Raw genomic sequence first — 22,794 nt, forward strand, 5'->3', positions numbered from 1 at the left:
CAAGTAATAAGATTGGCTACCATAACTATGCAGATGATACACAGCTCTACATTATAATGTCAACAATTGACTCTGAACCCATCCAACCGCTGAACAGATGCTTAACTGAAGATGTGTGCACACAGCTTCAGTTATTATAGCTAGGAACTAGTGATTGGATCCAAAATGTAGCTGTAGTGATGGACTCAGACCTGAACCTTCAAAGACATATAAAGACAATCAAAAAGTTGGCCTTCTGTTACCTGAAGAACATTTCTAGGATTAAACAACAAATGTCCCAGGAAGAGAGAAACTCATCTGTGTGTTCATCTTTAGTTGCATTGGTTACCACAACAGTGACTTTACAGGTTTAACTAAAATGTCAATCATACAGCTGCAATTGACTCAGAATACTGCTGCTTGCATTCCCACTGAACTAGGAAAGTAGAGCACATCACTCCAGCTCTAAAGTCCTTACACTGACTCCCTGCAGCTCAGAGAATAGACTTCAAAATACATTTGTAGTCTATAAATCACTGAAAGGCACCGAAATACATTATTGTTGTTGTATCAACCTTCCAGACCACTCTGGTGTTCTGGCTCAAGTCTACTGTGCTTCCCCAGAACCAGAAATAAAACATTTTTGTTTTAGAGGAGGACCGTGGAGAAGCACTGTGGTCCTCTGATCTGGAACAAACTTCCAGAAAACTGCAATACAGATGAAACAATGAGTTCCTTCAAATCAAGGTTAAGTCCCCACCTGTTTAGAGTTTACTTTGATTAAACATAACTGGAACATTGATCAATATATTTTATGTATATTTGCGTGATGATTTTGATAAGGCCATATGACAAAATGTAAAGTTTATTGCTTGTTTCATAATTGTTTACTGTCTTATGTTTTTATAGTATAAAGCACTTTGAACTGTCTTTTTGCTGAAATGTACTAGACTTGAACTTGACTTAACTGTTGATATTAATGGTGAACAGAATTGGCCTGCATGCAAAACCTGGGGAACAACCTTGCAAATAAAGATAAAAGATGACTGGATATTTTCCAATTCAACACATTGCAATCTAGGGGAGTGGTAGCATTTGAACCACAAACAACTATTTTTGTCCAGATAACAGCAAATGCAGAAGGTTGGGTTTTTTTTGTACAGAGCAAACTCTTGTGTGCTGATTGAAAGTATGTTTTAGCCTGTGAGGGTATGTGAGGGAGGGACCACAAACCTTCCAGCCAGTGGGAAACTGCTCCAGTGCTGCAGCTTCCATAAATCTATGTTGCTGAGGTATGCTCAGGACATGAACCACATTACAGAGCAAGCCCACAGTGCAAATGTTTAACTCTACCAGTCACAGAACCAGATTTATCTGACTGACTGATTTGCCATTTCATGGCCAGTCTAGCTGGAAACAAACTGATTTCAGTCATCAGCTGATCGATCTATGCTCCTGAAGTGGCTACACCAAATATTGATCTGATTCTGTGCAGTGCAGAAAGTATACGATTAAGCACAATGAACTCAGCTACAGCAAACTTATGCTGAAATACGTTTGCTGTACAAATACTTTGGAAGATAAAAGAAAGTATACAAAAATTGTAAGACTTAAGAAGACTTACATATTTGAAGGTGTTTACATCCAGCACTATCCATGTTCCTGGGCATCGCTGATAAATACTCCCAGGACAAGGACTCTAAGAAAGTCCACACTCACTGCTACAGTGCCAAATAATGGCATTGTGGGATCACCAAGTCTCCTATGTCTTTAGCCCTTAAATGCTACGTGCTTGGGAAATATGCTAGGAAAAAGGCTTTCCTTTTCTGGCACATTAAAAGGAAACACATGCTTTTGGTCAGATGAGCCTAGATACATCACTTCTTGCTCCTCATACTCACTACTATGCATGGTGTAGGATCTGTGAAGATGTGGGCTTGTTTCTCTTTGAAAAGTTCTGCAAACCATGACAGAGTGAAGGGGCCCTCTTGGACTCTAAAAGTAGCTTTTTTTTTTTAATTGTGTGACCTCTGCAAGAGAACTGAAAGTGGGTCATCACTGGGTCTTCTAACAGGATAATGATTCAAACCATATGGACAAATTCACACAGAAATGGTTTGCCAGACACAGTCAGCATTCTTAATGGCAATCTGTTCTCAGAGCTATGCAATCCTACTGAACTGAGGAGAAGAGAGCATTAAGAGTACCCAGAATTTGGGAGAATCTATTGAATTTTTTGTAATGGTCAAAGATTTATTTTTCTCTATTGACAAGAGAGAAGGGACAAAAAGTTTGGCAATGATCATTTTGATAAAGCAACTAATTTTTTATGTCTCCAAATTCATAAATGTTCTCAAATTAAATATTGTATTTCTTAAATAAATAAAAAAAATATTATTCCAGAGTGTCTGTGTCAGTAGGGCAATGACATTCGGTTTGATAAGGGTACTAAAATTTGTATGTGATAACTGTCAAAATGAAAGGAAATGTCACACTTCCCAAAAAATTATCCTAAATGCGTCACGTAGTATGAGAACAAAATTGGTCCCACAATGTGTCCTTGAGATACACCAGACAAATAGGAGCCATCAGAGAATCTCCCAAGAGTACAGAGAAATACTTTTCAGACAAATAAGACTTAAATCATAACGGAATTGTGTCTTTTAGACCAAAACATGTTCAGGTCTTAAGAAAAGAATCTTGTGACTACCTGTGTCAAAGGCTGCAGCTGGAATGGTGCATGGTGTTTTATACAAAAATAAAAAAAATGTTTTTAGAATTAATGTTTGCTGTAAAATCAGACGTTTGATTTTCTGCTAGGATAATTTAACTACTGAGCCCATCTAAATGATCAACTAAACTTGAACAGCTTTGTGTGGGCTCAGGTCTAATCACATTTGTTTAGCAACTCGGTTTGCCTGAGTTCCTCCAAACGTGTAGAGATCTTCACCACCTGTCTGCTTGATGATGTATTATTAGGCCAATTAAACTTTGGTAAAGAGGAGGACATCCTCTGCATCCAAACACCCAGAGACACAAATAATAAGACCACTTCTACAGGCTTAACAGATGCCAGTTGCCCACACAAACATTGTTTATCAAAAATATTTCATCTTTAGTCATTTTTGCTGTTTAGAAGCCAAGCTTTGACTTGGAGATGAGTAAAAACACAGTCACTGCAAGTGAATTTATTACCAGTGCATTCACTGTTTCAATGCTTTATGGCCCCAACACCCCACAGTGCTTGCACATCCATGTCTTAAATCAAACGGTGACTAACAGTTGTCCCAGGACTGCATTGCAGGAAAACAGCATGTGGAACTGTAGCCTCTTTCATGAATGCAACCATGATTTCAAATCCTATGGTTTTGCAAAGGAACATCAAAATGACTGATATTAAAAACAGAGATATAAAGACTGTAACACAGTTCAGTAACCTATTAAATATCAGGCCTACTCTCCACAACATTGACGTCTCATTAAGTCAATATTGTTTTCACTTAAAGAAGAAACTCTATATCAAGGTACATTTTGAGTGAATGATGTTTTATTCAGATAACTTATCCTCTAACTGCAGTGAATATAATTATGTTGTAAAACACAATGAGACTCAGTGAAACTCAGAAAGGTTGCCAATTAAGGAAAGCCAGTTTTCACATCAGAATCTTGAGTATTGAATTTATGTTTAACCTTGAAAATTAAAGGTCCAAAATCTGAAAAGTTTTCTTCATTGCTTTTGCAGGAAAAGATCTACTTTCTGTAGGGCTCAGCGATACAGCTTAAAAATGTATCACAATATAAGAATTTCATATCAGTCCATATCTACCAGCCAAACTGGTGACTTGGCCTTTCCTGTTTTAACCACAATTTCATCTCAGGCTGTAGTAACATCCAATTGTTGATCACGACTTGTGTGATGCAAAAAGTGTTTCCATTGCACTTTTGTGAAATACACTAATTTCAAAATTAGTGTAAAAATGTTTTTATCAAAGAACTTTGAGTCGTATGTATTTTCTCCTTTCACTTCACATTGTTGTTTTTTAATTTTAAGCAGCAGTGAGGCATGGTGGCAAAACTTGAAACTGCTGCTGTGCAAGTTACTCAACAGGTTGTTCCAATTTAATCAAAGAGTAAGTGAGTTGGTTGATATCGCACGCTACGCTTAGCTGGTGAGGAGAGCTTGAGTGGCCAAACCCTTTCATCTGACTACATCTTTCAGAATGCAGTGCAGCTCTGGATCCGAGTTCTGAGAGGGTTTTTATTCAAAACTACAGCAAATATGTGGAAGAAGATCCTCAGCCAGATGAGCCCAAATCAAGATTTTTGACCTGCATGCAATGATTCAACCTAATAACTAATGAGGAAGCATGATGGTGAAAGCATGATGCTTTAGGATGCTTCCACAGGTACAGGAAAGCTGGTCAGACTTAGTGGTGAGATGGGAGCAGGGACAATCTTGAACCAGGAACAAGTTCACAGAGGACTGTAGCCTCTGTGTATAGTGCCTGATCTACCACTGAGCCATGTAGCTCCCTGTCACTTTCTGTTTTAGCTAAGCCTTTACAACAATAGACTGCACACAACTGGCATGTAAGTTTCTAATATTGAGTTGCAGCATGCATATGTGACTTACCAGCTTTCGGTGAATTACAAAAATGTAAAATTTAAAGCATACTCCTAAAGTATAAACAGCCCAAGATTAAAGCTCAAGAAAAGGTTCTCACAAAATGAATCATTTTTTCTCTACAAAGCAAAAGCACCCAGATCAAAAAGATCAAGAAGAAGAAAGCAAGTTGCAAGATAGAAAGGAGATGAGTGCCTTGGTGCTCCCTCTGTGGCATAAAATGTTGTGCATTTAGTCTCTAAGGAGCCTTAAGGTCCCTGTTTCCATGTTAATTGATATCTCCATTAATGAGATAAGCACGCTCTGGGAGGCAAGAAGTTACTGGAAGGTGTAGTTAAAAAAAGAAATCGAAGAAGAGAGTGGAAGGATTGAGGAATAAAAAGATGGGTCAGGGAAAAGACCCAGGAACTCCAAAGTATGGAGTTTACTCCATACTTTGTATAATGAGACAGAAAATCTGACCATTTGTATCAGAAAACATCCAAAAGCGGATGTAATTGAAGAACGCCATGGAGTAAAAACATTGCACTTAAGAGATGGTTCTCTCACATAGTTTGAGATGAGTCACAGTTCACAGAGATGTTAATTACACCAGTGATGGAATGAAAACTCAGAGAACGGGAGCAGCTGTCTGCGCAATTTACATATCATGCAGCCTACATAGCAAGGAAAAGAGGGAGAACTGCGTGAAAGATAGAAAGAAAAGAAAGGTAGAAGGAGATGGCAGAATATATGACAGGAACTGGGTTTTGTGAGAGGGGAAGCCAAAATAACACACTAAAAATATTCAAAAGGAGAAGTTAAAGCTAAAGCATCACTGAACTACTTAGAGCTTCAGTTGAAGAAATACTGACTTTATGGAAGATCAACAGAAAATAGAAGGCCATATTCTTTTTTTCTCTCATTGAAGATGATTGTTTACAACAATACGGTCATATAGTTTTGTTGTAATCACTAAAAAAATGCGAACTGCTTCCAACAAATTATTACCACAAAGGAGAAGCTATTAGCAACTAGCTTCTAACTGGCCACCTCTTAGAGCACAACAGATAACAACTAATTCTGGTAGCACACAGTAACATGACATTTTTGCTTCCTTCCCCAATGTGAGCCATGAATGAGAAATTGTAAGGCCTCTGGCTAATTACAAAAAAAGAAAAGAATATAAAGGCACAAACAAAGCAACTATTAGCATGAAAAACTACCCTGCGGTGGCACTCAAAGCTTTAAGTTTGCCTACAGCCCTCCCCCCCCAGCTGAAGTCAAAAGCTGAAGACCTTAATTTTTTGCTTATTGTTAAAGTAAAACTGTGAAGGTAAAACTGAACTTGCTCCAAGGAGCCAACTAGTGACAGTTTATTTAGTATTTTCTCTGCAGCATAGTGGCCATAACTATGTGTGTTTCATATTTACATGAAAGACCCATATAAAGTAGTGTGTCCCTGAAATGGAAGAAAAATAGTAAATGATTTGCAAAAAAAATAAAAAAAATAAATATCGGAGAAGTGTAGCACACACTTGCAACAACTTGCCAGCTTGCGCTAACAACTAACTTTCTTGAATAGGGGCCAAAAGGAAAGCAACTTTCAAAGTAAAGCCATGCAAAGGACACAGCAAACCTGAGAAAGTGCTGTGGTCTGATAAGATCAAAACTGAAAACTTCATGCAAATATGTGTGCATGAATATAACGCTGAACACTACACCCCTCTGTGAAACATGGTGGTGGCAGCATCATGTTGTGGGGATACTTTTCTTTAACAGTGAATGTAGGAAGCTTTAGTGGGAGCTGAAATTTTTTGTTTGTGCAATGATGTTGTGTCAAAAAGTTGCATAAATACTTCTGAGTGGAACTGTAAGCATAAAACAAAATAAGAAACCACATTTTTTTACATAAGTAAAATCTAGCACATTAAACACTTCAGAAATATATTTTGGTACTCTTCAGAAAGTTTTTTTTTTTTTTTTGCAATATTCTCTGTGTCTACAAGGTATTGTAATCTTCATGTTTCAAAAAATCACAAATATTATGTGCATGTCTTTGGCAACCCCACAAATACCAACAGAATAAAAAAATAAGCTCAAATTATAGATTATCTTCTTAATTTGTTACAGAACAGGGAGATCTGTCCAATTTTGAGGAAGAGCTGTGAATCTGTGACTGGAGCTGTAATTTACCGTCTGGAACAATTTTAATTGAGGGAATTTCCTAATGAGAATTGAAACACCCTGTCCAGGAAGCTAATCGTCTGCTTCCATGTAACCGACTAGGTCACCGCTTTTCAGCCCTGTTATTTACTAGACGTGAGAGGAAGGCAAATGAGACAGTTGTGTCAATCACAAAGACTTCGTTCATGACAAGCAGGTGGCCGTGGTGATTGTGGTGGAGGGGAGTGAGCGTTGGTCTCCAGCGAACAGGCTCTCTCAGTCTTAGTCATCAGAAACTGCTCTCAGCTGAGCTGGAGAGACAGAGGAAGATAAGGCTCAGCATTAAGAGATAAGTGGCTTTAAAACTCGACAGATATTTTATTTATGCAACAAAAAATGAACACTTTCAAATATGCATGACTCCACGGAGAATACATTACTGGCCACATTTATTCATGCTCGTGGAGAAGACGGTTAAAAAACGTTCAGCGAAATTATTCCTGTATTCCAACCACATGATCTGCAACTGAAAATTCAGAAAAATGCTACATTTAAATTTAGTAAATTTAATCAAAGGCAAAAAGAAATCTATGTAACAAAATCACTAGCGATCTAATTATTGGTTCCCCTAGCATTCTGTTTAACAGAAATTTAAATTACCGTAAGCATTTTAAAATTTTTGTTTATTATACAACTTGATCAGAAATTGAAGACACTGTACTTATTCAACCATGACTTTGTCTTTTTGGGATAGAAATTGTTCCACATTAACTTGTTGTTGTGCAACATTGTTGGATGAGGATCTATATTTATCCTGCCTTTATGTACAGTGACCAGGATGGTAAGAGAGGCAAAGACAATCTAACAGTAAGGGAACTGCAGTGAAGACTGGCATGTTAGACTCAATAAGTCTCCATAGTAACCATAAATATTAGCTACATACCAAGCCAATTGTTTGGAGGGAGCAACAGGAAAAAGTTTTTTCTGTTCTGTGTTAACAAACATTTTATGAACTCCATTTAGAGCCTTATTTGGCCATGTGTGCTTTGGTCAGATGATGCAGAGACTGAGCTTTACAGCAACTAACACTCCGGATTAGTTTGGTTTGAAGCAAAAGATGTATTTGGAAAAGCCAATTATGCCCACTGTTTAGTCCAGAGCAGAATTTGTATTAAAGTGGGCCTGTTTCTCCTCCAAAGGCACTGCGAACCTTGTTAGATAACTTGGAAACTACCAACATAAAAATCCTGTACACACTATCGGTAAACTGAAAATGAGTCATCACTGGGTCGTTTATCAAGATAATTATCCAAAATATTTGGCCAAATCAACACAGAAATGGTTGACCAGTCACAAAATGAGCCTTATTCAATGGTCCTTCTAGTTCCTGGACCTAAATCCAGGTCCAAGAACTAGACCTGGATGTAAAACATATGCTTTATGTTTTAAAAATAAATGTATTTAATTTATTTACTTTAAGTCTTGAGCTTGAATTGTACCAAACTACAAGAAAAAGCTGTGTGTAATCTTGTAAGCCAGTCCTAGGGTTGCACATATTTTTTTGTCATTTGTTTTAAAGTTAAGGTAATTTAAAACAAAGGACAGATGCCATTAACCTACATTACTTCCACGTAGGTGGTTTGAGAATTATTACTTTTATCTTTTGAGTTTGGAGAGAATGTGTAGCTTATATGGGCTTGTGTTGTTCTGTTTCACTGCATGGATTTTCTACAGAGAATTACTTGAATCATTTTTCGAGTCTTATTTATTTTTTATTACGTTCATCGAGGATTTAAGCATTTCAGTGACTTTGTGTCAATTCTTAGAACAAATAACCCAAATAAATACATATTCACAAAACAAGACACCCCTATTTATAAATCAGATTTTGAAATGTGTTTTGTGCCTAACTGTCTCTGGCTTTTGAAACATTTACACAGCATTTCATTTTTGTATGTAAAGATTACAGCTCTAAGATAAAGTTTGTGCAAAGAAAGGTGAGCCGAGTCTGAGAGAGAAAACTTTAGATTGGTAGCACAGCACTGGCTAACATTTACTTGCACTTATTTGTTTGGTGTAATAGATGAAGTAAACCTTTCGGGACTTTGAAGAAGACAACTTTTTTGTTTTATGCTTCACTGATTGCGTTGATAGAGACTAGTTTTCCAACCATTCTGAGACAAAGAGCAAAACGCTGCATTACAAATGCTGAGGCAAAGTCTCTTAAGATTAATGTCCCCATAAGCCTGTGAATGAAGGATCATAATTTGAGGAGTGAAATTAATCAGTGTAACACGGGTAATTGAAATAATGAAAGTGATGAAACTACTGTTAATCATTCCAGTACCCTCAATGCCAGAGCGGACAACTTTAAAAGCAACTGAAAGACCAAACCATCAGCTAATTTTCTAATAAGAGAATTATGAAAATAACACGAGCAGGGCTATCTAGAAATATTACAGTTTACAATTAAATGTTGCTCTTAGCAATTCATAGCCCTTTGTGACTGTATACAAATATTTTAAAGCAACATTATGGCATCTCTGTAAAGGTTAAGACATAAATTTGATATATTCAACCCTAGGGGATGTGACACTCATCTGATTCTCAACTTGAAGCTCTAAACTTTGAATTGAATGAACCAGACTTTAAGCTTATAGAGCCAATTCTTAAGTTAATAAAAAACAAAACAAAACAAAAAACAAACAAAAAAAACAAACAATGAGTTAACCGGCTTGGTTCCTCACAGCCAGACAGCCATATTTATATCAATGGCAAAAACTGCCAGAGTAAGTTGTAATAAATACTTGTTATTTGAATTTTTTTAAAAATACATACAATAAACAAACACATTTATCCATAAGCTAATTATTTAAAAATTACAATACTTTATAAAGTATTTACAAAACTACCATCATTTAAATGTATTATTTGTTAGAAGCATATATGATTATTTCAGGATCTGTTGAATTATTTCACTGTGATGCAGCATGACGTCCGAGGCGGTAAATCTGACATAAACAATGCAGTTGGTTGGTGGTTAATCTGCTGGGCTGGCGGACCAATCAGAAGTTAGGGTGTATTTGACAAAGCAAGAAACAGCTTAAATTATTTCCTGTGGCATCTGAAATATAAGTGATTAATTAAATATGTAAATAATTTCATATGGTTTCCCACACATAATTAATTCAAGTTGAAATGACACACTTTATTCAGTTAACTACATGCTTAATAAATTATTGACAGATTTATATAAATGTTGAGCCATTTTATTCAGTTAATGTATTTATCACAGTTTTTCTAATCACTCTATTAAACAGAATTATTCATTTGACATTATTTATTCATTAGATTGCGGCACTTTGCCCATCAATACTTCATACTCAAATCATTTAAATTGTGTCTTTGAACATATAGTGATGAAACCAGATGTGTACACATACTATAACTAAAAGGTAACTAACCTCTTCCTGTTTTAGGTCAGTTAGCCCACACATGGGCTGCCAGCTAACATGCTGCGTAAAGTTGTTGCAAAATTCAGCTGCCAATAAATGATGTATTAACTGAGTAGAAAAAGTCACATCTCTCACTCTACCCATTTAATAGTGTTTGACCAAAGTTTCAAAGGGATTCATGACTAGTTGTAACTTTAGACTTTAATTGAGAAACATTTATTTTAGGTATAAAAACAATACAGCAAAAATACTTTAGGCTGTTTGGTTTTTATACATTTAAATAAAATATCACATGCATACAAGGCAATGCATTCTGAGTAAATGATGTATGGTTGGTCTGATTCAGTCAAAATAGGAAACGTTAAGCAGTTTCAATTTGAACTGGGGCGTGTTGAAATTGACGGGAATGTAGAAAGCAAGAATGCTATTTATGCAAGTAATATCTATATTTGTGAATATTTTCTTACTTTCAAGCACTGTACTGTAGTTTTATTTCAAGTTATAATTGAAAGTATGATTTTATTTATTTATAGCACTCAAAGTTTTGTGTTCCCTAACTCTGACCATGTTTTTACACTTATGCACATTGTAGTCTATGCTGTTGCAATCAGGCAACACTACATTGCTTAGACACCTTACCCCCTGGTAGTTAATGGAAAATGGCCAAATGCGCATTTTCTATGAGGCAACATTTTAAAAGGCTTCTCTTAACTGACTGAAAACACATCTACTGACTTTAGTGACCTAATTTTGTCAAAATGCTCAGTACAGCTTCAGGGCTTTGGCTGCAAATGTTCTGTCTCCTCAAGTTTTCAACCAGTGAATAAAGCAATTTGTTAAGAAGTCGAAGGCAGTTAACAGACTATTTGCAAATTATGAAGACCGTCCAGGCAGTCATCCAACCTCCCTCTAGTTCTTCCATATTCCTGGTAACATTAAAGAGACCTTGAATATCATAGCAATGAACAAAAGTGCATCCTACAAGAATAAGCAAAGGTGTGGAGACGCCCTTGGACCAAAGAGAATTAGACTGCAAATACATGACAGGGGACAGCTGTGTCATTTTAATCATTCTTAAAATATGAAAAATGTATATTTTGTGCAGAACTGTTTTCCTTTACTACCTCTGCTGGCAAGGATGTGCCAAATGCCTTAAAATAAATGAACATTTTATGGCAGTAACAAAATTTCACTGTAAAAATATGTCCCAAAATACAACATTTAGCTTAAACATTTCATTAACATAGGAAATTACATTTTTGTTTTCTTTAGAAAAATAATTGTTGATGAGAATGTTAAATTGCAATTTAATTTTCTTCTACACAGAATACAACTGTTGTTTACAATTAAATAAAACACAATATTTAAGATTAGAATATCACATCAGACAAATAAAAAAAGCATTCATGTATGTTTGAATGATTTACACCTGTATTTTCAAAAGGTGCTTCTAATCTGACAAGTCTCATCGGAAGGCATGTTCTAATTTATTAAATGTGACTATGTTTGTTCGAATCATGCAATTCCTTTTTAGAAAGATCAAGACTAATACAAAACAGTTTAATACTTTTTTTCAGTTCTGAATGTTCCTAAGATGTTACATAACAGAGATATGTTTTTGGAAAATGGTGTTCAGGTCCATTCCTCTTCACTGGCATCATTCATGCAAGAACTCCCACTGCTTTACCTCATCAGGTGAAAATACAAGCCCTGACTTACAAGCCTGTCAGGCTGAAAAGATAAGGGTGTGGTCATCAGTGTCTCTGACTTTGTTTGGGAGTCCATCAATCAGTAATCTGGCAGCATGTTCACAGGGTATTTTATCTATGTGCCACCTTTGAAGTATTATGGATCAACTCATTTGGCACTGCGTTGCTTTTCCTGAAATCCGTTCCAAGAGTGGTGGAGCAACATGCCAAAAAGCCACAAACTGGCAATTTGATCAAAGCAATGCAAGGACTATGTATCAAAGTAAACAAAAGGGAGTGGTGGGCTAAAGGTTAGATGTCAGAACAAATCGGCGGAAAGCTTTTAGACTGTTGTTGTTTTTAAATATTTTGCTGCATTTCATTATTTTGTGCTGATAATAAAATCTGCAGCTTAATTTTTTAAAAGTCATATCATCATGAACATAAAAACTATACAACTGATAAATTGCCTTTAAAAAAATCTGGTTTTGCATGAAGAAAAACAAAGGTAAAAAAAATAAATGAAAATAAAGAAAAAAGGGAGAAACAAAGAAATTCAAAAATAGTTTTGCAGTAAAAGCAACATGTTGAAGTTTAGCAGAATGCAACTGATAATTAAAGCAGTTTACAATCATGGAATCATTTACAACAAAACAGTTCATTTGCTGGACAACTGAACCCTGAACATGTAGAACCACCTCTGGCTGCAAGTTTTATGGCTAGCTTGTTTTCTCACCAGCAGGTGAACTGTAGCTGTAGCCTCAAGTCTTTTATAGCCTCTTGTTTTCTGCCTGGGTTACTATGTTTATTTCCCCATCCATCTACAAATCAGCTCTGACCTGCAGATAAAAAGTTTCCCCACAGCATAATACCACCACCACCTTATTGTAAATAGAGGGTGATGTATAAAGGGTGGATGCAGAACTAGTTTTTTGCTACTATTTTGTCTATGAGGTATTTGTTGTAGTCCTCAGTCTCTCTCTCATCATGTAACCTTCTTTTTCTGCAACCATCATTAATACAATAATAGGTGGAGGCTGATGTCTTTCACCTTTCATTTTAAGAGAATAGGAAGTTAAATTAAACTTAATTGCTACAAAAGGCTACATAATGACACATTTTAGAGGGTTGTTTTTTTCATTTGACAGACCATCAAAAGTTTGCACAAATCTCCAAGAGCCTGAGGAACTAAACAAACATACTAATATTCTCGTAGGAAGCCTTTTGTTTAATATTTGGATCAGCGTTACTAAAGGGAGAAAACAGAGACAAAGGAACACATCTATATTTCATAATACATGCTCGCTTATCAAATGACAATATTCCAGTGACCTCAATATGTCTAATCTACATTTGTGTATAAATATTTTTTCAAAGCAAACAGCCAAAATTAATTTGTCATTCTAAACAACTGCTCAGCCTAGAGCTGGCAAATGGCAGCAACTGACAGCTGACTGTTTGTATAAACTGTTCACTATTTTGAGAATTTTCAAGGATAAAAGGGACATCTGAGTTTACTCCAGAATTTTAGGATGAATTTAGACTCTGTAATTAACACAGCACTAGTTACTGAAAATGACTTAGTCACTTGATTGAGAGTGCTTTACAGGTGCTATTAAAAATAATGCTTAATTAATTCCCAGGTTCCAGATTATGCACACAAAAACACTAATAAACTTATTTAATTAAACCGAAAAGAAAACATCATAAAAATTTTGATTTACAAGGTTGTCTCCTGTTTTCAACCCTAAGTACAACTCAGATATTGACTGGATGCAGGTGATGTGAACAGTTTGACACACAAAAACACCTGGGATGTTGTAAAATGGGTTCTTTCTGAGCTCAGAGGTATATATTATTAAGTTGCAAGTTGGAAAGAATCCCCGTTTTTATACTTGCATATTTACTTGTTCCTAGCCAGTGTAAAACATTTGTGTACTTAAAAGCACAGTCAAAGCACATATCTCTTCTGGTTGCTCTGTTCTTGTTAACTTCAGGTAATTCAGGTTCTATTCACTTGAGTGTGCCTGTTTGTTTGGAACCAGCTAAAGCTATGTCAAAACACTACTGCTGCGGAGCCTAAACTGTGAAGTCTTCATGAACAGTACAAAACACCTAAGAAGCCTTTACTGGAACTGGTGGGAGGACTCCACAAGAAGCAAAGTGAGTAGGCAACAATAAAGGAAATTTGGTGGGTCCACTGTATTGCTTGAGGAAAGCTACTGAGTGGGAGACAGTTGAGTTGTTGCCCAGAGAGATGCTCCTTTTAGCAACCATTATAAATCTACCTCAGGTTCTGTGATCTTGAAGTTTGCAGAGCTCCTCGGGCCAACATAGTGTAAAGAGAACTCGATATTCAGAGATCCCAGAGGCAAGACACAACAGAAGCCAGTGTAATTACAGGGTTCGCATTAGATTAGGATGTGCAACATCTTAAAGCTGGGAATCAGAATTAATTACAGGAAGAAATCATTTCAAAGATGAAATTTCCACATTTGGGAGTGAACTTCAACTTCTGAAAAACTATTGAAAAGGGACAAACATAGTGACTCAAGCCTTTCACATTTTGTCTTTTTACAACTTCACATTTTAGTATATTTGATAAGGACTTTATGGTAGACCATCACTGAAATATTGCTAAATTGTGTCATGGAAAGAAAATGATATATCACCTACATCTTCTGACCCATGGTCATGAAGGGCTTATCCCTAGATCTATCTGTTGAACTGGGTCCAGCATCGGAGAGACTGACCCACCGGATCCACACCATCCCTGTCATTATCAGACAACAATATGTTTGACTTAATCAACAATTAATTAACTTGCTGTAGCCACTTTAAGAAACACCGCAGTACAGTGAAGTTATCCAGAGGTCTGGGATCACAGCCAGCATTAAGTACAATATTGCCTTTCATCCTGAATGGCACTATTAACAAGACCAGTTGATACACTGTGGGAGAACAGGCTAACATTATAAGCCAGTTTGCAACAATATTGTCCGGTTTTCCAAGCATGATTGGCTTAACTGGATTCATATTACTGTAAGGGCTCCATATGATAATTAAGTAGTGTATAATAATAGAAAGCATGTGCGTTCTATCAATGTGCAAGTCATATGTGACTCCAACAGGCAGCTGACATAATAGCACACTGGCCTGGTTCAATCCATGACTCTTATCAAGCTGCAAAGCAGGAACTGTAGATAGGCGCTACAGTCTGTAGAGCCATGATTAATAAAGAGAAAATTGCTTTTGTGTGTGTGTGTGTGTGTGTGTGTGTGTGTGCATGGTTTTTAAATCCATATTTTTTGGCATATGCCATTTTTTACTTTTGGGTATCTGTAAACTTTAAGCATAGATCCTAACCAATGTGTCATCAATGAAAAATCGGAACCCTTAATGGTGGTCACATTCATTTAAACATTTCTATTTTGCCAGCCTTTAAACCATTGTCATGTTTCTGTTGGGTGGTTGTTTACACAGAAGCAAGTGATTATTTACTTAAATTGAGACAGGAGGTAATGCTCCAATAATGGTCTTTGTGTTTGAAACAGAGAATGAAACATGTAAGCATTTCTGCTCATACTCTGCTTGGAGAATCCCTTTTAAAAATAAAAGTAAAGCAATGCAAAATAAAAAAATTACTATTTTTATTTAGTTTTACACTGTTTTTTTTCTAAAACATTCGCAGAAGAAGTCAATGTTTTTCCAGTCAGCTGAACAGTTAGCTTCGGACTCCAGAACCAACTAATCTGGATTCACAATAAATGAAGATGCCAAAAGAGTTATCTACTCTGGGTCAGATAAACTATGTGTGACATTTCAGAGCCAAACGTCAAAAATCGAGAACTATCCCTTTAAGTAAGGAAAATCTTATTTTGCCAGATCCCAGGTCTGGCCAGTCATTAAAAGAGCTCTCCAGCTGTCTGCTGCAGATAAATTACTGTCTGCTGATAACAGCTACACAGAACCCCACTTTAAACAAAGTTCAAACTATCCCCTTTTTCTTCAGCAAAACGGTTAAGCAAATGTATCAATCAAGCTTTGATACGTTACTTAAAATGAAATGTCAATTGTGTATGTTTTATTATATATTGCTTTGATTTGTTGAAGCTGTCATTAAAGCAGACTACTGAAACACACATGCACAGATATCCCACATACACATAAACATTGCCGATGCTACACCCCAATGAATGCTCGGAGACAGTGAGAAAGTGACTGATTGCCTAATTTTTTTTTTTTCAATCAGAAAGAAACACAGAAGAGAGAGCTGTCATCTTTCCTCTGCCAACGGGATATATATAGCAAGTAGGTTCTCTTAAAAGTCAAGATGAAAACATTTGCTTTGTTTTCAGTGCGTAGCTGTAACACGGCTTTGAAACCTGAAGCAGGGAAAAGATGCTCCTTCATGTCTCCCTCAGTAAGCAGGAGAATAACGAACAACAAGAAGGTTCCTCTGAAATGCCTGACCTAATATTTGACAGATCGTCAAGAGATTTGTATCCAGGGACCAAAACCAGGTTTACAGTCAAGATTCGCTCATATTATATTTTATTGTAGGATTTTATTGAGTTTCTTTATACGGACCACCAATATAAAATGATCTAAACTGATTTCTCACGTTCTTTTCTGAGCTGTCCTTTACTTTAAACAAGGCACAGCCAATCAAAGCCAGTCCTCGCTTCCTAACCGCTGGAGTCAGACTCACACAGCCGTCCTGCAGCAAACCGCCAGCAGTCATAGCAGAGCCATTGCACTCTGTGTCCATAGTGCAAATGCATCACACATTTGCAAAGCTGTAAAACGCTATTGATCAATGCTTTCCACGCTCACAATACCCACTCCTGATTCACAACAAGGAGTTGTGAGTGAGATGATTTTATACCCAAATGTGACCAAGCTGTACCAAATGGAAATTCGACTGCAGTAGCCACTGTTCAACTCAAGGAGGGCAGCCTTAAGCTGGTTTTAGGCCAAATATTGCAGCATTAGACAAATTTACAAGAAAATGTTGCAATTTGATCAGAAACCATAAAATAGCACCCTTCAGGACTTATGCAATTTATCTGCAAAATGTTGATTTGGGACTTAGTTACTCTAAATCCCAAGCTGTCTTGAGTTGACCCCCTTTTTCAGGGCTAAGTACTTCTCTTCAATATATATTTCCCTAACTGTAAATCCAAGTAATACTACAAAAATGCAATGAAACATAAATCACATCATTGACCATCATATAACCTAATAAAAGAACATTAAACAGCTGCTGTCAAGAAGCTGTTCATAATGAATTATGACAGGCTTTCATTAATGTTTCCACTGCACTTTACTGTCTACCTGCTGTTTTTGTATACCTATCTGTGCACTCGGGTCCTCATTTTAACCTACATTTCTGACAGAGGCTGCAAATGACTTAAGACTAGGGCTGGTTCACTTTCCAGCAGGACATTACCTTAAACAAACAGCCAGAGCTACAATGAAAAAGGTTAGATTAAAGCATGTTAATGTCTTAGCCCAATAGAAGAACAGACCTAAAATTGAACATCATCCACACTTTATCATTGCTGTTCTCCTTTCAATGTGAATGAGCCTGAGATCTTTGGAGTCAAAGAAAAGTGTAGAAATTACACTTTCTACATAGCTGGTAGAAACTGTTAGGGTACGAGTACAGATGCATGTCACACTTTTTTTTCCGTAAAAGCCATGTATCATTTCCCTTTCACTTCACAGCTATCCACTTCTTCATGTTGGTCTATCTAAAATCCCAATAAAATACATGAAAAATACATGGCAAAATGTGAAAAAGCTCTAGGCGTGTAAATTTAATCTTGCAAAGCATTGTAACTCATCTGTTCATTTTGGTAGCTCTATAACTTACTCCAGTTCTTTTTTTCCTTTCTTCTTTTTGCAAAGCCAGCTGCATTAGTTGGCAGGTGAGAATGAAACAAAAATATTGATTCAGGACAAACAAGTAGCTGCTGACTGCCTGACTAGGCAGAACTTTAAACGTAAACAGAATAAAAATAGCAGCATTGATTGTAGCAAACAGCCACTACCACACTGACGTGGACACAACTGGTAAGTAAATAAAATGCTCTGATTCAAATATAAAATGAAGGAGCACTGTTGGGACTGTTTGTTATGTGTCACTTTAGATTTGCTGAGTAAATCCCTGCGCCCCATCCCTTTACCTTCTCATAAGGCTCAACATACCCCAGTTCTCAGAGGAGCTAATCTCACTAAGTAATCTTAAAGATGCACGAACACGGAGGGGGAAAGTCCTGGCTTCGGAACTTAAAGATGCACAACACAAAACTCCAAATACTGTATGCATGCATTTATTAATCCTTTCTGGCAAGTAATCTTGCAATGTTTATGCACCGGGCTAATCTTCATTTCCTCTGCTGGGGGACTGAGGACGAGACGCCCACTTGCAGGTAAGCCTCGTTCCCAAGTGCCGGCCATAGCTGCTAATCCTAGTTCCAGATATGGATGAGACAAACTGGAGAAACAGAGAGGGGATTTTAATGTTGACATGTGTTTGCGTCAGTTTGGATGCGTGACTGGAAAGCAGACGACAACAGAAAAGCAGACTTTGATGAGTTTTAAATGTCAGTGATTTATGTTTTTAAACAGGTCAAAATGTCAAATCTTTAGACATGTTACTGTCGGTTTATTTGTAAAGTAAAATTTTGTATCAATATACAGTGTCATTGCTACATTATGATTGCATATATTTCAATAGGAACATATATGATAGACCAAACAAACTAGTGAACTGTTTTATAATTAAAAGGGAAAGGTTTGACACTGTTTTGCATATAAAAATGCAAAACATTTGCATCCAAGGGATGAAAACATTTGCAAAATGACTCAAACTCTGTAAAATAAGACAGACTCCACACAACATAGTTTGAATTTAGATATGAACTGTCACCAGGTTATTCTAACAATTCAAGGTTCCTCCCCAAGGCAAGTCGAGCACAACCCTCAGTTGCTTACTGGTATTCATATTCAAAATATGTGTCTACATTGTAACTACGACTGAGTGACTGTAGCTTTAGTGTGAAGTGCGTTGAGCGGTCTGTGCAGCCAGAAGAGCCAATTCAAGTTAAGGACAGTTATCTAAAAGAGCTCCATTGTAGTTTTGGCTTTATGCTTCAGGTTGTTGTCCTGCTGCAAGGTGAACCTTCACCTCAGCCTGTAATAGGTTTTCTTCAGAGTTGACCTGTATTTTGTGGCATCAAAGTAAAAAGGAGTCAGTACAAATTCAACACTTCAGAGATTTCCGTCTTATAAAAACATTTTATGTTGTGTTGGGCTGTTCAATAAACACCTAAATAAAAATACTTTGAGGATTGTGGTTGTCGTGACAAAATGGCAAAAATGTCAAGTTGCATACTTTTGGAAATGAACTATAAAGGAATATTACCTAATCCATCAAGTTTGGGTCTGGTTCTCTTATGTATTATTTTACCAGTTAAAACGACATTTTGGTAGAGGATTTTGCCTTAATTACATTGAGACTAAGCCTAAATACTTGAATGGCGTGCACAAGTGTAACCTTCTGACTGGAAGGTTTGTGTGGTGAGTGTGCTGAGGATGTGTGTGACACAGACAGACACCGAGAGGGCAGCCTTCCTGACTCCAGAGGCCCAGAGGCTTGCTGACCTATTTCTGCCTGAGACTAGCTGCTTCATCACAGACAGTCACCAGCAGCAGCACCTGGACTGTGACTCTGTGTGTGTGTGTGTGACTGTGTGCAGGCGTGAACACACATGTAAGTCAGGTATTGCTGTACATCGCTTTGTTGCTCACTGATGTGAGAATACGCTCATTCCCTCCTCCTGTCTCCTTTCCTCACTCTCCAGCTTTTTCCTAAGGCAGCACTTTCCACTCTCTCACACACACCTGGACCTATGCACACACACAAACGCATCCACGGCTCTCGCCTCTTTCAATCTCGCAGGTGCTGCCTGCTGTGATGTCCAGTGTTGAGTGTAGCTGTATATGCGTTCGCAGCGGGACCATCCACGCACGTGCTCCCTCACACGAGCCCAGCTAGCGCGCACACACCCACACGTATCTTGGAGCATTAAATGTGTTCGCAGCAGGGTAAACCTGATTCAAACAGCTAGCCAGAAAGCCTAATGATTGATGATGAGAGTGGAATAACCGCAGCCACAGCAAAATCACACAAACAGGTTATCTGGGACCTTGAGGCCCTGAGCTGCTTTAGCATAGCAGAGGACCAGCGCTTTGAAATGTTACAGACAAAACCAAAGTCCTGCACGCATCATCCAATGTGGGCACAGATTGTGGCAGTTTTGATACAGGTCACCATATAGCATGGCCTGGCATGGGAGGCACTACTACTACTCAAAAAAGAATTGTTTGTTGTGACCCCAACACATCATCACCAGGACAGTGGCTAACTAAATCTAGGTCTAACCAAGCTTAATATCGATTTATAGACTTGATCTGGGCATCTCTTTTTAAAACTTAAACTTGAAAATAATGTCTTAGCTTATGAACATGGAGCTTCTGATGATGAGCTTTTAATTTTAAAATTTATAACTTGTCTAAAAGCTGGACTGGAATTAGCCTAAATTCTATATATTTCTAACCTGGCTATAACAACAACAAAAAAAAACCCCAACAGTTTCTGTCTATGTATTTTTTTTAATTTAATGGTTAAATAATACAAAAAAACATTTAATTTCTAATATAAGTTACATAATATAAACTGCTTTTTACAAAATGGCTCGAGGGGGTGACTCTAAGCCAAGCGTTGCCTATCCCTAACCTTGCATGTTAATGCTCCTGCCTCTTTCTCCCTCTGCTTCTTTTGCAGGTACTTTGAGACAACTTTTTGCTGAAGTGCTGAGGTGGCAGGCAGGTAAGCAGGCACGTCAGCAGCGGGGCAGAGGTGCTGTTAGTCTGATGAGCAGTAAAGCTGTCAACACCAGAATAGCTGGGAGGAGATGCATTTGCTCTTATGTTTACCAAGCTAAAATCCAGTCTGCCTAATATACACCATGTTGTGCCAAATGCTACAGAACCTTTACAAGCCACATTCTAAACTTTAAAGAGTGAAATATGATGTGGGGTGAAGCTCAACTCTCACAAGTCGAGGCAGCCGTCGTACATCTCCTGCTGCGTTTGGAGAGCATCCTCGGCTGTCGAGGACTGGATTTGTTGTTGCGATAAACCATGATGAAGGTGTTTCTCTCGTACCAAAAAGTGTGATTGGAGTCTTTCCCACTGACGTAAGCCTGAGAGGAGCGTTCTCAAAGAAAGCAGTGATGTAATGGAATATGAAGGTACTAGTCAGTCTTCTTTTTCCTTCCTCCCTCCTCCTCTATGTCTCTTTTTCTCCCTCCCTCCTCTTCATTTCTGTTCTTCTCTTTGTTTTTTGTTTTCTCTCGCTCTTTCTATTTTTTGTCTTGGCAGCCTCTCCTGCTTTTACCCCTCCGGGATCCCTGAAACCAAACCCAACAGCTCCCTCGCTTGGTGGAAACACGAAACTACGCCAAGTGTCAGCTGCTGCTTGTGTACTCTCTGTCTTCATGTGCACATACCTTCCATCTGTCCACAAGTATACTGCTGCACATTTCTCCTCGCCATTTCATTTCATTGTGTAATATTCCATTCAGGATGCCAGATTGGTCCTTCAATGAATTGTTATTTTCTAGACACAGGCAGCTCCTCTGTCATTGTAACTGCCAAAAGCGTGAAACATTTATTGGACTCAAGTCCCCACTAAGGAATCCAACGCTAATGCTTCTCCTTCACCTCCCCTCCTCTTCTTGTCTTCCGTCCTTGTTCTCCGTCTTCATCAAAGCGAGGAGTCACCAGCTCTCTTTGCCTCTGGGAGACCCCACATCGAGACACACTTTCTGTCCCAGCCTTCTCTGAAGATGCAACTGAGAAGAAAACATTAAAGTTCTCTAACAGCTCTGATGTTTCATGGCGGGGACATAAAGACAGAGCTTTTTTTCCTCAATGACTTTTGTGACTTTCTGTCTTATATATACTGTATATAAAACTTTAAAACATTCACACAGTGCTGTTTGCGCTATTTTTTCCCTGGCAAAGAAGTACAGTGTCTTAAAATAAATAAATTTTTACTGCTGTAGTATGCTCATGCAGACGGACTCGGGAGTCAATCACACGCTCCAGTTTGACTCTATTACTAAAACAATGCAATTAGGTTCAGCGTATTGTGCCAGTTGGTAAAACGTTTTTCCGCATATCGAAGCCTAGCCAATTGCATCAAGTCACTGACTTTGCAACGGTGCTTCCTCCTCAATGCGGACAGACTGACAGGGAACAGTTGATTGCATGAAGTCATAAAATTTGCAACAGTGGAATAGACAAGCCTTTTTTAACAGGAAAAAATGTCCAGAATAACCAAGTTTCAACCAATGTATATTCAAGTAAAAGTAAAGCTTAAAAGCTCTTTTATTGGCTACATCTAAATAGGAAAGAGAAACAACTAAATAGGCTCTAAACCAGTAGAGAATAAAACATATATAATAGTGCATTTGGTTAGTTGCAGCAATAGCTCTTTCAAAAGCATTGTCTAGAAGAAATCTGGGGTTACGCACAGAAAGACAGGGTCAAGTTAACCAAATCTTTTCCTTGTTTTGACTGGTTTTTAAAAATGGTGACAGAGAAATCTGAATGTCATGTTATTTTGACAGATTACAGGTCTAATATCTCCGGCTGTGAGGAAACTTACTTGATGCAGATGAGCAGACACTTTCAACTTACCACATAGAATCCAAGTAACTATATCAATCAAACAAAGGATTCCCATGAGAGCATCATTTTTGACATAAACAATGTACTTAATGCATTTTTCTATCTGGGAACTGAAAATGTGTTGAAGAGTTATGGA

The 22,794-nt window shown here is 37.5% G+C and overlaps 1 protein-coding gene and 1 long non-coding RNA gene across 2 annotated transcripts in view; one reads left to right on the forward strand and one right to left on the reverse strand.

Annotated features, from left to right (window-relative positions):
- ptprdb (protein tyrosine phosphatase receptor type Db) overlaps positions 1-22,794 on the reverse strand; it is a 249,115-nt gene that overhangs the window by 208,228 nt on the left and 18,093 nt on the right. The window lies entirely within an intron of this gene.
- LOC116720171 (uncharacterized) lies at positions 15,190-21,953 on the forward strand. Its single transcript, XR_004339338.1, has 2 exons — positions 15,190-15,689; positions 16,144-21,953. It is a non-coding gene; the product is annotated as an uncharacterized LOC116720171 (long non-coding RNA).

Source organism: Xiphophorus hellerii, chromosome 5 (genome assembly GCF_003331165.1).
Source record: "Xiphophorus hellerii strain 12219 chromosome 5, Xiphophorus_hellerii-4.1, whole genome shotgun sequence".
Lineage (NCBI taxonomy): Eukaryota > Metazoa > Chordata > Actinopteri > Cyprinodontiformes > Poeciliidae > Xiphophorus > Xiphophorus hellerii.